The sequence below is a fragment of the Falco rusticolus genome, chromosome 10 (genome assembly GCF_015220075.1).
Source record: "Falco rusticolus isolate bFalRus1 chromosome 10, bFalRus1.pri, whole genome shotgun sequence".
Lineage (NCBI taxonomy): Eukaryota > Metazoa > Chordata > Aves > Falconiformes > Falconidae > Falco > Falco rusticolus.
This window is the reverse complement of record NC_051196.1, coordinates 7,312,197-7,333,259: the sequence shown is the minus strand read 5'-3', so window position 1 is coordinate 7,333,259 and position 21,063 is coordinate 7,312,197.

Sequence of the window (21,063 nt, the reverse complement as noted above, 5' to 3'; positions counted from 1 at the left end):
CTCTGTTAGGCCAAATTTGTGAATGTTACTGAATTTTCCTCCTTTTACTCCCAGTCAAAATTATATCCTAAACTTCAGTTTCCACAGCCTGGCCAGCATAGCAGCCCACAGCTCTCCAAGAAGGTAGTGTGCTGTTCTGGCTGTCTGCCAAGGCAAGATCCTGCCCTGTAGGGACAGAGTGGTGGCTCTCTGACTGCATCTCTGTCCCTTTACATTTCAGAAGCAGAGGGCCCTGAAAATCAGGTTCCACATTCCTAGCTCAGATCTATGAACTGTAGGAAGAAATTGGATGAAAAGATAATGACAGAAGTGAAACTGAGGTCATATCAAGTATTTTTTAAATGAACAGATTGGTTCAACATATTAAGGCAGTGCACATAGATATTAGTTGGAAGCAGAACTCATAAAGACAAATTGATGGGTATTCTCACATGCAAGGGATGCAACTTGGGAATTAATAGAATTGAATTTGCTGTGGCAGCATAAACATCAAATTACTTTTTTTGCTGGGAGAACTGCAATCCTAAGAGCTAATACCATAGCAAGACCTCTTCAGGGTTTTTAATTGCGTTGGCAATGTGAGGTCAGGGACTTGTTCTTTTGTGAGATCAACTTCATGTTATTAATCTGCAGAGAAAGATCTGCATTCAGATGGATTTATCAACATTGTCTATGTTATTTGAAATATATACTACAAACCCTGTGGAAGTAGGGAAAATACTGTATGTAACGATAAAAACTGCAAATCAAACTCTGAATTTCCAAAGGGACTAGCAGAGCTTCACTGACTTGGAGTGAGCAATGAAGATTTACATCAGCTGAGCACTTGGTCCATTATTTCTGTAATACTATGTAAATCATCATAAAACATGACAGATGCAGTATTAATGATGAGCTGCTAAAACTTAACCAGGGTCTCCCTCAAACTTTGCTGCTTCAATCAGGGCTATATATGACACTTCTGGAATAAACTGCTTTTTCATTCCAAATCCATCAAATTTTATATTTTGCCTCTCCTTGAAGTGATGGATTTTTGGCTGGGATGAACTTTATAGTCATGTCTTTGCTGGTCCTGGGCTGGAGTTCACTTTCAGAGTACAGCCGCCTTCTGCTTCTGAGGATGCATGGAATTTGTGTGAGAGTCAGCTAATCTGATGGGCAAACAAGTTCTCTTTCACTGAGCCTGGAGGGTGAACAAGCTGACACTGGATAAGGATGAAGGGGAAATCCAGAATAATGAAGAAGGAAACTCCCAGAACCAGCTTTCTTACCCTTCACCCTCCAGGCAGGGAGAAGGGTGTACAGACAGCACAAGAAAGGTGCTTTCACACACTTCAGCAAACTGCAGCTCTGCCCACAGTACTGCTAAATAAAGGATGGACACCTATCAGTGCAGGAAGAAACACAGCACCTGCTTTTGCAAGGAGATGCTGTTTAAGCAGGCACCAGTCATCATAGGAAGTAAAAAAAGAAAATAATGCACTAAGTGCTTCTTAATGCTTTGCAGCAGAACTGCAGCATATCCCTCCCAACACAGCAGATGTCTCTCATTCTCCCACTGCTCTCCATGAAGTCAGACAAGGTATTTGGAGGGTGTGTGGTGAAACTGTCCTTTGGGGCAGACCTGCAGCTTTCCATGTGCTTATATGAAGGCATGTGTGGGAAGCAAGAGAATATTTAGGCTGCCCTCCAGCCTCTTGAAGAAGCAGCCCATCCCATCTCACTGCATTGCTTAGCCACAGCCTGTTCAAGACATTGGGCCTGCAGGTGGCTCAGTGTACTATCATGCAGAAGTGGTTACCTTTTTCAGAGAAGCTTGGGAGGCCCTGTGAAAGTGGCACCTGCACTGAGGATCCCTTGCATCCAGAAATCATGCCACGCTTCTCCCATGCTGCAGCACTGGCTTTAAAAAAATCATATGCTTCCCAAATAAATTGAGGCCATTTTGAACTGCCTCTTGGCTTTTAGCTTTAGGATTATGGTTTTCACATTTTCTCTACAACAGGGAGTGCTGGAAGTATTTTCCCTGTAAATGCACAGGCTTAAGAGATCACAAGGACTGAGACTTTAGGCTGCACCTCATGAGAGTCTCAGTGTGCTGCAAAAGCAGGCAGTAATGTTAAGCAGACATGTAAGAAGTTCAGCTGATTTCAGTGAAAGAGTTCAGTATGAAGCAGTGACTGTGCAAATGTCACTATGAAATAGTACACGATATAGCCATGTGTATGCAGCATTAGCATATTAATTCTGTTGCAGACAACAGTACTAATATGGTCTTGAGTCATTTACTGATCACTAAATGATTAACTTTTACCACAAATATACTTTTCATTAATCATTTTTTCCATGACAATTGAAAGTGCATCAGACCACAAACCATCAATACAACAACTTTTTCCAGTACTTTGCATTTTCTTATGAGATGAACTAGATAAATTAACTAGTCTTTTCTCAGCTGAAGTATTCATCATTTGGGTGAATAATTGTCATTTATATCAGTAGCGTTCTCCATTCTAATAGTTTATGTGAAAAAGAAAATCGAAATTAAAAACATGGCACTCTTGAGCTGAAAGATGCTGACTCAACAGCACTTTTATAGATGAGAATTTCCCCAAAGAAATGGAGAAAAATAGGGGATAGGGAAGAAAAAACCTGCACATCATAAGGCCAAATCCTGGCCCACAATAAAGCTTTTCTAGGAAAATGTTGGTGATGAAGAGCTGATACAGGAGCACCTTGCAATTCTAAGAATGACATTACTTCAGATTCACACCAATGCCAGCATCTGAGGGTGGTTTAGCATTCTGCCTCCAATACGAAAGCTAAGCCACCTATTCAGACCTAGTCACATGCAGCCCATTTGATAAAAGGCTGCCTTTGCTGTCATCCCCAGCGTCTCCAAGATGTACAAAGCTACACCAAAGACTAAACAGCCCTGAAAGCTTCCTGCCACTTGTTGCAAGGTTTTAGGCTTTTGCTGCAATAGGCAAGCAGATCCTGTAGCAGCTATACCTATGCCTTCCCAAATTGACATGCTGTCTTTCTCCTCCAGCACAAAATGGAAATTTCACAAGTAACTCAGAGAAATGAAGCTTCTCCCACAAACTGTTTCCTTAGAGGACAACAGCATTGCTAGAAATTGTTGCTAGTGTGACTTGACCTACAAAGAACCTAAATGGTTACAGATGGAGCAGACTTTGCATTTTCATTTTATTTCTCTTACAAATTTGTAAAAGAAATATTAATAGCACACTAATGGTAGCAATTACTATAATGAATGTAACAGCTGGTACCAGCAGCTGCGTATATGTTTCAGTTTTATACTTTCCATGTATGGCATGAGGTGGCTCTGAGCAGTTGCAATCACTGTCTCTCACTTTTCCTTTCTGAGGATCCTATTTTCAGTAAGTCAGTGCTTGTGGCAAAAAGTTGGAGAGCTACTTTTGTAAATATGTCACCTCTCAGGAGGTTACTCACAGCTCTAAGAAATAGGTAACATGTTCAAAGTATGATCAGTCTCTCAACCTACTCTGGTCCTCTTGATAAGTATGGTTTTGCAACCAAAGAGTGTATCTTTCAAGGTGCATCAAGCAGTTTGCTCCTCCTCTTCCTAGAAAGAAAATTGAGTGGAAAGGCTCCTGCAGTAGAACTATGAAGCAAGAAACAATTCTGCTCCCTTGGAAACAATTACAAACAAAATGCATGTCTGGGCTCCCAGGCTTGACACCTGCCTGGCTCTGCCTCTGAAGAGACCTCATGAGAGTAAATGAAACAGAAATGAAGCACAGACACTAAGAAAGGGCAGAAAGGAAATAAGAAAATTGTTCTGGCCCATCTTCACTCAGATTAAAGCCAGAATTTTAATTGGGAGTGAACTAGGCTCCTGCTCTGCAGGACATGGGCATCTAGCAGCCATTAGACTGATAGGTTTTAGTCGACCCCATATGATTATGCCAGCCTTCCCAAAGGCAATTCACTTCAGGGCTTTACCTCCAAATTCCCAAATGCTGCCAAATTTGTCATTCAGCCTTCCTGTTTTAAACTCAGAATTCAAGACTAGTCAAATGCTTTGCTGCATTCATATGCTTTTCATGCTAACACAGCCTAAGTGCTAAGGAGCCTGAGGCACTTCCAAGCTTCAGTAAAAGCATGCTGGAACTGAACTGAATGCAGGAAACAAAGGAAGCATGAAAGGCAGTGGGTACTTCTGGTATTCACTTTACATGGTGTAAAAACTTGAAAGGCTACTATACCTCTGCCTGTCATCTGTTCACCTACTGAGCATTCAAGGAAAATATTCATTGAATCAGAATTCTTTCCAGCCATATCTGATAAGAAATTTTGGATTCCTTTTGAACCAGGCCTCAGCCTGTTACCCAATCAATCAACTAAAATACTACAGAAGTACTTTGTTTCTCCTGAAGAGCTACATGTTCTAAAATTACCTCAAATCTTTCTCATAACAAAATGCTTCCAGAATTCACCAAATTCCCAAGCTTAAGTCCACATCTGTTACCACATTTGGAATCCCCCTCTTAGAAACTTGAGTCAAAGCCAACTTTCATGGCCCTGTCGTCTAAACTAACAGTACTGGTTACCCCATGCTCTTATCTTTAAGATCTATTCCAGTTTACACTGCCGTTATGAAATGTAATGACTGCATTTTTTAAAACCCTCTCTGTCAAATGCTTAGGGTGTGAACAAAACACAGGTTTTACTTTTAAACTTTATGTGCATTCAGCAGGACATTATGCAGCAATCCTCTGTCAAAAGATGGAAAAGTGAGTGTAAGGCAGAGAGTGGAGAGAATATACCAAGGTCGTTGTTGAAGGGAAATTAATTTCCTAGAAGCAACAGAAGACCATATACAGTTTTTCCATGCTAAAGTACAGCTTTAGGATCTTTACTGTTCTGACATTGCTAGAATGCAAATCTCAAAGTACAAGGCTTAGAGAAAAACAAAGGCAAGTAGTGTATCTTTAAGGTCTGCAAAAAACAAAGGGACAACTTAAAGGCAATCTGTCAGTGTAATAGCAAAACAGGCACAGTTGCTGACTTCAGCGAGGAAGCAGACAGCTGCTGTTTGAACAAACTAGAAGCTCTGAAGAATTGCTGGCAGCTGTGTTAGAAGGACATTAAAATAATAAAATCCTGTGGTCACAAGGGCAAGCATTGCAGATACAGGTGAGTCATAGACTATTTCAGAACACAGGTTTTTGAACTTCACAGCTATAAGGGACACCTACAATGTGGCCTCACATGTGCCTCTGTGGCTAACACATGATCAAAGAGAGAGACATCCTCAGATGATGACTCATCTGCCATAGTATCATTTTTAGGCACCTTTGTCTGGCTTGCTTAATCCTAAACAACTTCTCTCCATGAAAAGCAAAGCAGAAGTCCTATTTCTGCTCAAATCAATGGGTGCTGCATTGGTGGGAATATAGCCATAGAAGGTCTTGGCTAAATGTCACCACTGCTATAAAGACTCTTGTTTAATTTTGTTTTCTTTAAAGATGTGGAAGAAAGACTGCGTTCTTACACAGATTCTAGAGTATCATCCAGAAATGTTGTGGTAGTGTGAACCCATTGCAAAATTGTGGTAAAAGCTGTACAACAACAGCAGGTATTCAGATAAGTCTTACATCCTTGAGAAAGTATGAAAAACAAGATCAATAAATGCACACTGAATTGTAACAGATCAAAAAATGCAGTTGACATTAAAAATTAACATAAGCTTCAAGATGATTCTGCATGGCCTTTTCTGGTGTCTTTTAAAAGTACCAGCCATAACACAAACACATCAGGGGCAACTGTCTCACTGCATTGTTATAGGATTTTGCTCTTCATTTAAAGCTGAAAAGGAGGTGGCTCACAGTCCAGATGACATGTCATCCTTTTTTTCCCTTCCATTATTTTTACTGCATTAACTGCACACCAGTGATGTCACAGCTTAGTGGAAAGGCACCATACTGTGCATCAGGACACCTGGATTCTTCTTTTGCCTCAGGCACTGGCTGACACTGACCTTCAGCAAGTTTTCAATCCTTATTTTGTTCATTCAGGACCAGGTTGGTCTCTGCCAGTATTAGTGCAGTGCCCAGCACTTTATGTAACCTAGCCTTTATGTAACACATTAAGACAAGCTGCAAATATGCAGGAGGAACAATACTACGTGCATAGCAAATGGAGAGGAACGCCCATACAAGTTCAGGGGGAAGAATTTGTGCCTCCTTCATAAGCTGCTTCTGCAGTTCAGCAACTCAGCCCCCCACAATGCTGTGCTTTGCATCCACAGCTAGGACAGGTAATCAATTCAATAACTGTATTCTGGCCAAATTACAGTGTTATCACTTCAGACCAAGTGGAAGAAGAGCTTGGTGGCAAAGATACAGTGTGGAAGGTCATGTTTAAAACCAGACTATTTCATCTTTCTTCAGGGCCTTATGAATTTACTTGTCACAATATCCTAAAGAGCTAACACCACTTTCAGACAGGTTTATAGGGGTAGCACCACTTTCCACAGGCTAGAGAAGAAAGAATTACCGTGCATAATAATAATATAAAGAAAATCAAGTGCAACGCTTATACACTTGGTCAAGATTGTAATTGCTGGGTTTTTTTAAATTCTATGTCCCAAACTGGAGACATAGCAAAAAAGCGGGGGGTTGGGGTGGGTGGGTAGATGAGGGACTTGACAATGCCACAGACTTCAGCATGAACACTGTTTTCGTAACTACACCCTGTTTTCAGATACTCCACATTTACTTATGTTCTGCTCAAGGTTCATTCCTACCCTGACTGATGTCCCAGCTAGTGAAAGCCTCTGATGAAGCTAGACCTCAAGGGGTTTCCCATGGGCTAAATACTAAAGCGTATTATTTTTAAATCTTGAGTTTTATTATATTCTGGCCTCTGAGACAGAGAAAGCAATGCATTAATTACAACGTATTTTTCAAAGAAATTACTATGATCAGGAGTATGTCACTGCATAAATCTACCACTGAGTGAACAGCAGATGGGAGGATACATTTCTTGTCCCTAAATGCAGTCATAGACCATACCTGTGGGACTGTCCATTTCACTCACTATCTAAAAAAAAAAAATAATAATTATGGACTCTCACGTACCTTTCAGAACCAGTAGCACTTGCTGTACTGTTACCTTCATATAGCTGCCTGCTATAATATAAAATGCAGTTCAAAAGTATAGATCTTCCTTGCTTTTGTACAGTTGATTACTCCCAATGCCCTGCCACAGCTGCTGTTTTGTGTAACACAATCAAATTTTGCCATGTGGAAAGATACTGTCCCGGTGAATCAAAGAAAAAAAAATAATGAACCAAAAACCCCTCACCCAAGAAAAAAACACCACAGGTTTCAGTCTTGATGTAAGAAACTGCTGTGTCATACACATCATCTGCCCTTAGTCTTCAGTATTCCTTACATGTATTTCTTCTTTACGTTATTGTCAAACAAATCCCTCAAAGAGAACCTTTCTGACCTTGTGATAAGCTGACCTTGCTTTGTTCTTTAATGTATTATTTTCCTGCTTGCACAGCCAATTTTTCCATTTCTTTTGGTCAATGAGTTCTCATATGCTTTCCTGTCAGTCCCACCACTTCTGCAGAAACCAGAAAGGCACAAACTAAAACCGAGCTTTAGTTTAATTTTAAATCATTAAAGCTGGATTTCAGGCAATTTTGTGAACATTACTAAAATGTATAAAGTGGCTCTCTGAGAAAAAACATGAGCATAAACCTCAAACAGCATGGTTTTCATTCATCTATTCAGTTAGTAGCAAAGCCTGTTGAACATTTTGTGTAAAAGAAAAGGTCCCTAATATCATGACTAGTATTTTTAAACACAGTGCCTTGCTTCAAACTCTTAAGTAACAGCCTGAGTGTCAGATAATTTGTTGTAGGTCCTCTAGTGTGAAGACAATCTACATTTTTGAACATGTTTTCGCAAAGAACTTCCTTATTCCTGCAGTCAATATTTATCGGTGTTTAAGAAATAACTTCTAATGCCTGTGGCAATCCTGTCTGAGCTACACGCGGTGATCCACGGACTATACTGTCCCTCAGAAAGTACTCTCACATCTCTACACAAATATATACCAGTAAGTTTGCACCACCATTCAAGATAAAAACAACCTTGTACTACCTAGAATAGTAGTGCTAGCCACTAAAGGAAGTGCAGTTGCATGCTATTTTCAGCGTGTATTCCTTCTGGATATGGAGCTGGTTTAACCTTTGCTGACAGTCTTCTCAAAGGTGTCTGAATGTCTGAACTACTTATTTCCTTTTTCACTGGGGTGAAAACTATGTATGATGTCACGTAGCTGAGAACAGGCTGGTTTTGGCAAGGTGGTAGGTTTTGGCAATAAGAGTCAAAAGACCTCGAGCATGTTTCACAGCAAGAGGTGCACAGCAATGTTTCTCACATACCCAACTTCACAAGGGACTGAGCTGAAAGCCCAGCTGATACTCTACCAAATCAGCCCTGGGGTCTTCATCCTGCAATATATCCAGTCCCACAAAATCACCACCAAAAGAAATCCATGTATTGATTCTAAATTAACTTACTGATGCCTTAGTAACTAGTTTTTTTATAATGCAGCAGCCTAATGAATGCTCATAGTCAGCCTGAAGAAGCTGGAGAGGAGAAAGGCAGCAAAACCCCCATGAGCTGGAGCTCAAATGTCAAGGAGCACTTCTGCTTTTGGGATGCAGTTATCTGAGCTATGCAGGGCCTTTATTGCTGCCAGTATAGAGCAGTGCAGAAGACTGCAGGAGCACTGGTCTTGGAAATGAGAACATAACCCAAATTCTACCCTGTTATACAAGAAAAAATTTCACCAGGAAACTTACTGAAATCAATAAACTTTTGCCAGATTTACACAGCGGTAACACAGATTAAAAATTTGGCCTCCCGTAGTACATGCTTTCAGCAACAAGCAGATGAATAGTGTCATACACAAATATCTGACTTGTTAAAATGAAGTTCAGCAATGCAGGTATGTGATTTTGGTATTTAAGTATTACAGAACCGGGGTAACTATTGCATTCAAAATGGCTTAGTACCCTGGTGCTTCCCAGTAATGACTCAGTACGGTGCAGAGATCCTTTGCAAGGTAGTAAGCTCCTGCAACTAGATAACCGCCAAATTACTGGAGCAAAATACACCTTTTCCTACACATAGTGGTAATGGCTGTAATTGATGCATTACCGTAAGAATTTTCTTTTCTCCTTACATTTTTAAGCAGGTTATTGTTAAATACTATGGACAGTACAATATTATGCCAAGACTAGAGGGGACGATTGGTGTGGAATTTTTTAAATATCAATTTAATTTAAGCAAGAAATCTAACTTGCATGGACTATTATTTTAGTACTTTTCTAGAAATACATAGATTTTTCTGCCATGGATTGTGTGGTCAAAATCCAAATGCAAGAATATCTTTCCCTGAATATCTTTGTTTTAATTATGTTCCAGTGACTTAATATTTATGCATTTAGAAAGTAACTACTGGGGCATTTTAAAAGGTTCCTGTGAATGGCAAGCTGACAAGTGCTTGCATATCATTCTAAGTAAAACTGCTTCACATTGTTCTGCTGACTATAACAACTATAATTATGCTTTTGTTCAAAATGCTCAACATGTTTCAAGGAAGAATACAAAATCTTCCCTTAGTGTTCTAATGAGTTTGCTTTCCACTGAAGAGCAAATCCTTAAGTAGTAGAACATGTAAATTAACAGTATGCCAAGAGCTGCCCTAAATAAGTATCACCCTGTCATTTGCAGTTAATTTGACTCAGCCTGACAATGCTGAGCTATTAGGCTTCTTGGGTGCTGAGCTTACAGAGGGGAAGGTAGCAGTGTGACAAGCTGTTGATTGTGCTTAGACAAACAGTTGTCTGTCATACTTGCCAGGCCTTTGCTTGGTTTTGTCAGTATGCTCACTATAGGCTATGTAGAAGAAAGATAAACCTGGGTATTTAGTCAAACTATTGGCCATTCCTTTATTCAAAAGTTGGATTTGAAGATAGTCACAATGTTCTGAAAACTATTCAGTATTTTGAAATTACTCAGCAGCTCACAGTGAGTACATACCTGAAACCAATGGAGATATTACTGCTTACTTCACAGAGCCAAGAATTTTATTCCTGGTCTGTTAATTTCCTGTGAAAAACTCATTAGAAGTTTCTGCTGCTTGCATTAGCATTAGAAAAACACTTAATTATTTTTACTTAAAAACAGTCACTTCATCTAAATCAAGCATAGGCACACAGATTTTATGGACTAAATAACATTTTCAGAAATAAATGAGTTCACAGCCATGCTTTTAGATCAATTTGACATAGAATAAAATTCTCATGTGAACACAAAATAAGATGTAGCAGTCTTTTCGGTGTCACAACAGCCTGTTCAGGCCATGAACGTGAGCCCCAGTGGAAATTAGTTTTTGAGAAATACTCCATTACTTACACTAACAATTAGACTTCTACAGTTCTAAGTTAGTGAAATTTCAAAGAAACTTTATGGAGATGGGGGCCAATTGATGTTCTGAAATACACCTTTACCTTAAGAATTCAATATGTACTGCACCCATATTTCAAATTATGTGCATAGTCCTAGTCCTCCCATTTCCAAAATGCGACAGCAAGACAGAAAAGATATGGAAAGGCAAAAAAACCCCGCCACATCCCAATCAGGAATTCTTTTATGGAGTGCTGGGAGACCTTGTGCAGCTGGCTGTGCCTCCTTTTCCTGACAGTGAGATGTCTGGATGCTTCGCCCCATGCTGGTCACAGGGGGCTGCGCCACTTGCAGGGAGTCAGGTCGGGGGGCCGGGGGTTGTCAGTGAGGACCCCCGACCCTTCTAGAACACTGCTGCCACCATCTTGTCCAGGGGAGCCAAGGCACACAAGGGGAGGCAGAGGGCAGACCCTGTGCCCAAGGGTGGTGAAACACTGGCACAGGTTTCCCAGAAAGGCTGTAGATGCCCCATCCCTGGAAACATTCAAGGTCAGGTTGGAGGAGGCTCTGAGCAACCTGCCGTAGCTGAAGATGTCCCTGCAAATTGCAGAGAGGTTGGACTAGATGACCTTTAAATGTCCCTTCCAACGCAAACCACTCCATGATTCTATGAAAAGTATAAAATGTTTCCTAAGGAAAAGATCCATATGCCCTGGCTTCTATAGCATAGAAAAAAGAGAGCTGAAGCTGGAAGAGGAACAAGGTTTACTAGCTGTGATTGCTGTGGAGATGATGAGTGGGGAAGTATGTATTTTCTCTCCCTGGCATTAGAAGCTGCTAACTGGTGGCATTGCTTGCCTTGGTATACTATGACTGCTAAAAGCTTAAACATGTTCAAAAAACTGGTGGGAGAGATGGAAGGAACATCCACTGTGTGCCACAAAGCTGCTGCTTCTGGTTCAGAAGTGCCTAAAGGGCAAATCACTGGAGGCTGGGAGAGCACTACAGCATATGTGATCAGTACAGTGTACGTAAGCAGTACAGCACGTGCCTTCCGCAGTCTTATGTTTCCTACTCATCAGCTGTGGGCTCTGCTGGCAACAGAGTCAGGGACTCGGTGCATCCCGAGGCAGACCCTGCACAGCCTCCTTGTGACCATTTCCCACTAGTCACTCAGGTGAAGTGATGTAATTTGAAATTCCTGAAGGACCTCAAAGCATGTTATTGACCATGAGTCAAACTCTCACCAACTTTGCAAGGCCAATATTTCATTCCCAGGCACATCCAATCTTCCCCCTTGGACATGCCCTGTGAGCAGCAGGCAGATACACACTCAGCAACCAGCATGTTCACTGTGCTGCAAGAAAAGATTGGGTTTTTCCATTGCTCCAACGATGCTCACTTACCCTCCAAAGAGCCACACCAAATTATGTTTCCCCCTCACAATAAAAGAAAAATGTTTTAATTGAAAAGCACTAGAATTTGTTTCTGATCTCAGTCTCTGAAAATCTGATTAAGAAAAAAAAGACTTTAATATTTATCATTAAGACTTCACTTGCCCTGGAAAATAGTGAAAGATAACTGTGAGAATTAAATATATTTAAGGGCAGTTTCATGCCCTTAACTTTTCAGAATGAGACATAGTGAAGCGAAGTTGAGAATTTCTCCTACCTCACTGTAATTTGTAACAAACAGACAGAAAAAATCCAAACCCCACCCAAAACAAAAACCCAAAAGCTTTCACTTTTTCTCCCAAGCCAAAAAAAACCCGTTATGATTTCATATTTCAAAAGTGGGTCAACTTAATTACGGGACTGAATCACTACAAATGTATTTTGTATATAATGTCTTCAGCATTGTTCGTAGTGTATTAATCTTTGAATCATTTTTTAGAAATATATCAGCATATATTTCTCCTTTGCATGCACCTTGATGATTTTCATTTGCCTGTACAAAGATTCCACTTTTAAAACTTGTCTAATTTTAATTTATTAATTTATATTTTCTACTTTTACCACACTAAGCAATCCAGATCGGTAGTTTAGAGACTAGCAAGCTTTCAAAAATACCCGGTTTCATTACTTTCTGTGCTCCCCATTTATCACTGCCAGACTGCAAAGAGGAATAGGAGCAAAAGAAAAAGTACATTGCACAGAACATTTAAGGATCACTTGCAGGTTTTGTTTCCTCCTTCGAAACTCTACTGCAGCTATAAAAAGTGAATAATCAACTGGCCTGATTACCTTCTAGAGCTACAGTATTCTAATTAGTAAATCAAAATGATACATGCATGATAAAAATAATATATGCGGCAAGATCGATGTTACAGAAGGGTGCCATGCAAAAACTGTCCCTCCAGACAAAAACTGAAATAAAAATACTTTCTCTGTTCCCAGCAACACTTAGTCTAATTTCCTTGCAGGTCAAGGTAGCCTAATTAGCTCTAAATAAGGAACACCCAGAAGAGTTTGTTCTATCATACATTTTTAAAAGCCTTTAAACATGTGATTCACTCAACTGAACTCTGCAGTTTGAAATTCAGACTAATTTGATGACCATGATACTGCCCCTTTCCCTCAGATGGAAAGGCATACCAGCTTTTGCAACACTCCATCTCCTGGATGAGGTTTCTTTTTAAATCTGTCTTGGTTTAAGCCCAATGAATACTTCTGTGGCATGTTTTAATTGTACATCCTTCACATGCTTTCAGCACAGCCCTTTGCCTGATGAAGCACAATCAGGTGGCACAGCAGAAAAAAAACCCATGCTGAATGCCTTTCTGATGCCTGAATGAAATCAACACAGTACTTCAAATCTTGATGCTTCTGGAAAAGCAGCGAAAAGGAACTCCCTTGCATTAGAAGCCCAATCTCCGTGCTACACAACTGCTGCACAGGGCTCTGCTTTCTCTAGCAAAGGCACCACCTTATCAGGAATATTCAGAGGTTCTGTAGCAAGCAAGCAACAAAACCTCAGCCTACATTTCTGAGTGGTCTCCAACAAGGTGTCTACACAGCTGGCAGTAGCGGCCTTTGCAGTCATGACTGCGGACAGCAGGGCAGCTAGTTAAGGGCACAGTTTTAGACACAAAGATGAGCCGTGATGTTCTCCGTTTGCCAAGGACAACTGCAGAATTCAGATATATGGTATTTCAGGCAGTGTTGATGCACAAAATAATATACTAAAGAAAACAATCATATTAGTTTCCATATGCTGGTGTCTGTGAATAAAAAAAAAAGCACCAGACTGATAAAACTATTTCACATTTATGAAATATATCTAGAAGCATGATCCAAGAGCCAATAAACCAGTGGTAGATGAATTGATAACTTCCAGCTCAGGCAACTTCCAGCTCAGGCACCATCATGCAAACAAGCAAATGCTATATTTTAGTACTTGTGAAATGCTGACATGCATGCATAAATCAGGAATCACTTTGCCAAGCTGTTCTCATGCTCTTTCAGTGTAAAATGGCAAGATCCTCATCTAGATAATCTTACAGTAAGCGTCACTGGCCACAGATAGTACTGATTTTTTTCACAAACATACAATATTTTGACAAACCTGGATATTAATCAAAGTATGGCTTTTAAGTCCAAAGGCTTAGCTTATTTTAGAAATAGCATGCTAAAAGAAAGAAAACAACATGAGGCATCTTGAAAAACCAGACACAGGCTTTTGTAAGTGATTTTTGCTTTCATTCCTACATAGTGCTACTGGCTATTACTGGTTTGTAACGATAATTATTTCCGATTTGTGTCTCATCAGAAACCTTCTGGGGTTTTCCTCACATACTTTCTTTTAAACATTTATCCACAGGTTAAGTAATTAATTTTTTTTCAGGACGCTAATTTTCCCAATTTACAACAGTGAAAATAGTTGTCTACATCCTTTTGTTAGAATTCAGTTGATACTGATCTGTAATTTTGGATATTCTTTAAGATAAACTAAGTGCTATAACTCTCTGCAGTTACAGTTTTAGGCAGGACGATTATAATGTGTCTGTTCAAACAATTACATGCAAGAATGAAACTCAAAAATAAAAGCTAAGAATAGCCAATTAGTACATATTTCATACTTTTTTTCTGTAATCTATAGGAAGAAAAAAATCAAATCAGAAAGAATAACTTCCACTCTAAATTCCTATTGTTGTCCTACCTTCCAACCAGCTAGAGACTACATTATCAGACGTTGCTTAAAGTTGTATAAATGAAGTAAAAAAACAATTATTTTTTTCTGATCTGCAATGCAGCACCATTTTATGTTATATTCCTGGATGAAGAGAATTACAGAAATTACATAGCTTGGGTTTTCTCAGGTACACTGTATTAGAATGTCCCAGTATTTCAGTACTGGCAGCCTACACAGTTTATGACCTGGCATACAAGAATTCAGCTATTTCACTAACTGCTTTTAACCACATTGCATTCTAACTCAGCCCAATAAAATCTCTCTGAATTTTCTTCATTGTTAGAATGGACTAAGGGAACTCTTAATATGGCCCTACTCAAATTGGCTGCCCTGTTATTTACAGTGTTTAAACATGTTTAGATTTTCATCATCTGTCACGTTATCCATCACCGTAGCATCTACGCCTAGACTAGTGTTTACAGCTGGTTTCTACTCACATATGTAATAACTGACCTTGGGGCAAAACTCTGTGGAGTGTCCAGACAGAGAATTTGCCACTGTCTTAGATAAAACAAGTTTATTTGCAATTAGTTAATGGGCACTGACAGAACTATGAGTGGTATATTAGGTAAGTTAATTTAAGTAAGATGTGAGAAAACACCTTAGCAGCACACTGAAAGTGCTGGTGGCCTTGGTGCCATCCAAAACCCCAGATGCTGTGGGGACAGCCTGACCCCACCAGACCTTTGCCTTCTCCACCACCTCTGGCCACCTAGTCTCAGGTAGCCAGTGTGCATGGCGCTAAGGGAACCCCTGAGGTCTAGCCATGTACACTGGCTACCCGAGACTGTACTGAGAAGTGGGCTGGCCAGGGAGCGTGGCAGCACCACGTCCCATGGCACGTGGAGGGAGTGGAGCAGAGGCTGGACACCAAGGCTTAATGCAAGCAGTCACATGTTCACACCCCTGGGCCACCCATTCTGCCTCCTCAGCACCATCCCCTTGGTACCAGCACAACTGCTTGCTATGGTAAATACCAAATAGCTAGGTTAAACACAAATACAGGCAGCAGGAGCAGAAATTTAAATGAGAAATTTCCAATAGAAGATATAAAAGAAGAACCTACAGTATGGTATTTCATAGGAAGCTAATGCATTTACCTCATCTCTAATAAAAACGTTCCCACCTGGTGTATTTATAGTTAAGATTCCTTTGGGATTACTTAGTTAAGGTTATGTTTGAGAAAATGCTAAAAGCTCTCACCAAAACCAATGAAAAGTATTTATAGAAAACAATTTTTAATATGCTTGAAAAGATAGACACAGCTTTGGAGAGATGCGCAGAAACTGGATGGGTATAGATCTTTTGAACCCGAACAAGACTGAATAAACAGTTTGATCTGTATTTTCTTACTTTTAAAGTGTTTTCAAGCCATTGATAACAAAAATAAATAACTAAGAGAATCATCAATTTCCACTGTTTTCCAGTTTATGCAAAATGGGTAACAGATTCAGTAACACAATTTGAACAGAAATAGGACTCTATAAATTTCATCTGATTCTCTTCCTTTCTCTTTCCTGGTCATATTATGTTTCCCATTAACTTTAATCACCACATTTGAACTGACATTAGCCAAACCATCTTCTTCACTGATACTTCTTAACCATGCTCAACTCTATCCTTCTGACTTGCTTATCTCCCTGGCACTGTTCTTCCAGTTCCAGACTGTCTGTAGAGCTTCCGCCTTCCTTCTCACATACTGCTTTCTGAATGAACACATAAGCTCTTTATTCCTATGATACACCTTCCCTTTTTCTAGCCTGGCGGAATCCCTTTTCACACCCTCCTCTCACACCCTCCTCTTTTACAGAAAGGGATCCTTCTGTCTGTGACAACCTTCCTGTTTTACATACCCTCACTGGCTCCACCCCATCTGAAGCTTCATATGAATTTGTTTTAACCCCTAATCATAGATTGTTCATTCTGAAATTAGAAAACCAGATTAGGACATTTAAAACATTCTTTCAGTACTCATCTGAAAGATGTCATTATTAAATTAAGTTGTATGTTTAGCACTTGGAGTAGCCAGCAAGTTGCTTAAACAGGAGTAAATTAAAGATCTCGAAAGAAGTCTGTCCTTCCTCCAAAATCCAAATTAAAAACTTATTTATATTCAAAAGCATTATTTAAGTGCTTTTAGATCAACATGAGGGAACTAAAACACACAGCTTCTCCAAAAGCTGATTAGCATTTTACTTCCAGACCAACTGGAAAGGGAAATCAGAGGAAGGCTGTGTGACCAACCTTCAGAAGTATTTAAATCATAGAATCATTTAGGTTGAAAAGATCTTTGAAATCATCAGGTCCAACCGTTAATCCAGGACTGCCAAGTCCATCACTAAACCATGTCCCCAAGCACCACATCTACGTGGTTTTCAAACACCTCCAGGGACAGTGATTCCGCCACCCCCCTAGGCAGCCTGTTCCAATGCTTGACCACCCTTACAGTGAAGAATTTTTCCCCATCCAATCTAAACCTCTCCTGGTGTCACTTGAGGCCATTCGCTCTTGTCCAGTCACTTGTTATCTGGGAGAAGAGACCTGCCCCCACCTGCCTACAACCTCCTTTCAAGTAGCTGTAGAGAGCAATAACACCCCTCCTGAGTGTTCTCCTCTCCAGGCTAAAAAACCCCAAACAAACAGTTCCCTCAGCCACTCCTCATAAGACTTGTGCTCCAGACCCTTCCCCAGCCTTGTTGCCCATCTCTGGACATGCTCCAGCACCTCTGTGTCCTTCTTGAAGTGGGGGCCCAAAAACTGAATACCATATTTGAGACCTCACTCATGTAGAGTGCAGGAGGACAATCACTTCCCCAGCCCTGCTGGCCACACTGTTTCATATACAAGCCAGGATGCTGTTGGACTTCCCGGCCACCTGGGCACACTGCTGGCTCATGGTCAGCTGGCCATCAACCAGCACATCCAGGTCCTTTTCTGCCAGGCAGCTTTCCAGTTGCTCTGCCCTAAGCCTATAGGATTGTGTGGGGTTGTTGTGACCCAAGTGCAGAACCTGGCACTTCTCCTGGTTTAACCTCATACATACCTCACCCCATCAGTCCAGATCCCTCTGCAGAGCCTCCTGTCCTCCAGCAGATCAACGTTCCCCTCCAGCTCGGTGTTCTCTGCAAACTTACTGTGGGTGCACTCAATCCCCTCATCCAGATCGTCAATAAAGATATTACACAGGACTGGACCCAACACTGAGCCCTGGGGAACACCACTTGTGCCTGGCTGCCAGCTGGTTGTAACTCCACTTGCTACCACTCTTTGGGTTTGGCCGTCCAGCCAGCTTTTAACCCAGTGAAGAGTACATCCGTCCAAGCCATGAGCAGTCAGTTTCTCCAGGAGATGCTGTGGGAAATGGTGTCAAAGGGTTTTACTAGGGTCCAGGTAGACAACATCCAGAGCCTTTCCCTCATCCACTAGGGTCATCTTGTCATAAGAGATCAGGTTCGTTAGGCAGGACCTGCCTTTCCTAAACCCATGCTGGCTGGGCCTGACCCCCTGGTTGTCCTGCATGTGCTGTGTGTTGGCACTCGAGATGATCTGCTCCGTAACCTTCCCCAGCACCAAAGTCAGGCTGACAGGCCTGTAGTTCCCTGGATCCTCCTTCCTGCCCTTCTCACCAATGGACATCACATTTGCTAACCTGCAAGCTTATTTTATCAAGTGGGACCAAACATCAGGCTTCAGGTTTATTTGTAACAGCTATTTATCCATAGCTATACATTAATTGCACCTGAGTTATGAATAGGAGGCCGTTTCCCCCTATATCATGGTTTTTGGCATACCAAAATGGCTTGGTCCCTTTGGATACATGGTGCAGGACAATTTGATGAGAGGCTTACTTCTTCACTTGCCTTCCCAAGAAGTCAAGGCCCACCACTGTATAGCCCACTACATTCTTCTGTGGATTGTCATTTGGCTCTGGCTTGAGGACTAAAAGTTTGCTAGTATAACATTTTAGGATGGCCCTGGATGCCTGCTAACACATATCCTCTCTCAGCACACACCAGCTCCTTTCTGAGGATGCTATAGAAATGTTAAAAACCATAATCATGGACCTTATCACTGCGGCAGCCACGATAGTCCCATCTTCATCTAGCCTAAAAGAGGGTAGGAAAGCCACTGCCACCAGTCCAGTGGCATTACAACCTTTCCCTGCACCAGCCTCCTCCCTCCTTTGCTGCTGTTTTTTATAACAGCCAGCATTTTCTACATATTGCCACTTCAGACCCCTTTAACAGTCCTAGACAACTAACCACTCCCCAACCATCAGCCTTCTACCTGACAGGTTCTTACTTACCTAACATCAACACCCACAATCAACTTTCTGTTTCTTACTCAGACAGTTCATTAAAAGGTACACTCAATAACCTGACATAAAGTATTTGCTGTATCTTTAAAGATATCCTCAGATGGTGAGAGTGCCACATCCTATTCCCCAAGTTAAAACTAAGTATGTTTTTCTAGCAGAGTTAACTAATATTATTTTTTTTTAATGATTTAGTCAAAAGTAAAACATTTTCAAAGCATCTAAAACCAGACAAGACATATAAAAGGATTCAGGACATTTGAAGGTTGTTGCATTGTTTAGGTAGCAGATTCAAGGGGTGGATAATGGAGTTTCTATTGCAGAAAAGCTGTCATCACACTTTTCCTTGAAACAAATAGTATTTGATTGACAGTTTGCTAACAGACCTATTACTACAAAAGTAGCAGCTAATTCAGAGTACACTGTTTTCACATTCTGGCCGTAACTCAGCTGTGCCAGCTACAATACTGGAGATAAAATGGTCAGGGAGTTTTGGGGTGGGTTTGTTTTGGGTTTTTTTTTGTTGTTGCTGGGGGGGTGCTTTCTGTGGGGGGTTTTTTGTGGGTTTTTTTTGTTGGGTTCCCCCCCCCCCCCCCACCGCCCCAAGAAGACAGTTCAAGACACAGGCTTTGAATTACAAACAGCTGATAATTGCTCTCTGGCTACAGTGCAGTCTGGTAATTCACCCTTAGTTTAAAATCTGCAGTTATGAGTAAGAGACTGGGCTTATTATGGGTTGAAATAGTTCAACACTCATCACACCGTAAGCTGACCACACATTTGGAGGTAGCGCTGCATGAACCACGGAACACCCCCACTGATCCCACATATTGGTTAGCCCCAAACCAGCCTACCCATCTCTTCAGTCCAGCTGGACCATCATCTTGGTAATAAACCTCTAGGCAATCCAGTCTGTATTTTCTGGCCAGTCTCTGTGTCCCCTGCTGGTCTGGCTGGAACAGGTTTTCAGAGATAAAAGCAATTATTTTTTCATCCAGCAGAATTTATTCTACAGGAGCAGCTCTTGCCTTTTGTGTATGCATGTTCTTCATATCTGTGGGGCATGGGGAAAATGCCCTGTTCTCAGAGGAATACAGCTGAATCTCTTTATCCCTCTTCCAATCTGGAGGCCTAATGGGTGACTAGAAGAAAGGCAGAGCCCTGAAGGAAAAACAAAGCTTATAGCTTTGCCATAGCTGGAGAAACCTTTCCCGTTAGAAGCAATCAGACATTGTCATACACGTGGGTCACTGAACTAGCAGGCTGCAAAAAAGGAAAACAGAAGTAAGCCTTGTGTCTCCTAAGAGTCATAGGAGAGATGGTGGTGGCGGGGGCTGATGATGATGCCCCCATGGACAGGAGTGAGAACTGCAGAATTACTTGGCAGTTGCAATACTGATTACAGAGAAAGGCAAAAAGAACTCCTCTTTTCAAAGTTTTCATGTCAACAAACTGGGAACAAAAAAAAATAAATTTAGACCTGTCTGTTTTTTCCCGATTCATCTGCAAAATTTCCTTAGTTGCAAATCATAGGCAAGCTCAGTAGGATTCCAGGGTACTTAGGCACCTGAGTTGCCACAACAGTATTGGTCCTGTACTACAGGGTCCTCCAGACTTAAACACTGTTGCTCATCAGGACAAATGAGTCCAGGCAGCAAAGCAGTGAGTATTACTATTTTGTATGCTCACATCTAAGTTAGCTCTTTTGGTGGTCCATGGGCGTCTCAGCAGTTTATCATATGGACATACCCTCAGCGTCGTGTTGCCTCTCCCTTGCCCTGTGGAAGGGAGCCTTCAGTCTCAGGGGTTGTAGTAGCAGGAACTGGGTCTTCCATGTGAGCAGGAGACAAAAAGCTGCTTGAGGGGGTGATGGGGAGTAATTTCCTAGAGCCTTTGGAGCCACCTTATAGGCCTCCTTAGTAAGCACACAACACTCTTGACAGTCGCCGGAACACAAAGCAATGCATGCAGGTTGATATCTCTGTTCAGTATTTGCTACTATACCTTTCGTGTTCTGCACTCCTTCCCACAAGCACAACTTCTGGCCAGCAGCCTACAGCAGGGGCCTCCATCTTC